We start from the raw sequence: 826 nt of genomic DNA, 5'->3' as shown, positions 1-826 counted from the left end.
AAAAAAAAAAAAAAAAAAAAAATCATAGTCTGACAATTTGACACCAGGTATAAACATGAAATAATAAAATTGCAACCATGTCAACATGACTTGCTAATCTCTTCTAGAAAGCTCTAGTCTGATACAGGCAAAATGATGAGAAAGCAACTGAAGTTTCCCATTGGCTTCAGGAAATGCCAACAAATCAATGTATTGATGAAAATAATGTTTTCAATCCAACAGGCAGCCTGATTATCAATAACAGCTGATATTTCAAAAGCCTTTCTTGTGTCTGCCAGTTGCTATAGAACTTATATCACTAGCCCTCTGCCCAATCCCCCTCAGTTCCTCACTTCAAAAGCTCTATCTTGAAACTTCTGGAGTTCTTGCTCTGATGTCCTTCAGTTTTCTTACCCACTGACATGCTGAGACTCTGAGAAGATTGGTTAAAGCTGTTCCCCAGCATGACAATAAATCCTACGGAAATGCAACTTTTGTTTACTGAGAGAGCACCCGCTGTTATTTGAGAAGGTCCCACTGAGATCATAATAATATCCCCTTCATTGCTCAAACCAAAACCCCCTAATTCAGAAATAAATCAACCCCCCAATGGCTTTGAGTGTTCTTGCTTTGAGATTTTTCTTGCTCCCTCTAGATTTCAGTAGCAATTACTTTTCATCAAGCTACCAAGTGCATGGTGACTTTGTCTCCTTGGACTCCCTTGCAGGGATGCTTTGATTATTTGATTGTATTTATCACACTTTATTCCTTGTAGAAATCCGCTGCATCTCTAACAACATTGTCTTTTGTCACTGCTCTCTTTGTCATTCTCCTTTGGGAGTGAATA

The sequence above is a fragment of the Microtus ochrogaster genome, linkage group LG7_11 (genome assembly GCF_000317375.1).
Source record: "Microtus ochrogaster isolate Prairie Vole_2 linkage group LG7_11, MicOch1.0, whole genome shotgun sequence".
NCBI lineage: Eukaryota > Metazoa > Chordata > Mammalia > Rodentia > Cricetidae > Microtus > Microtus ochrogaster.
Note: the sequence above shows the minus strand (reverse complement) of the source record.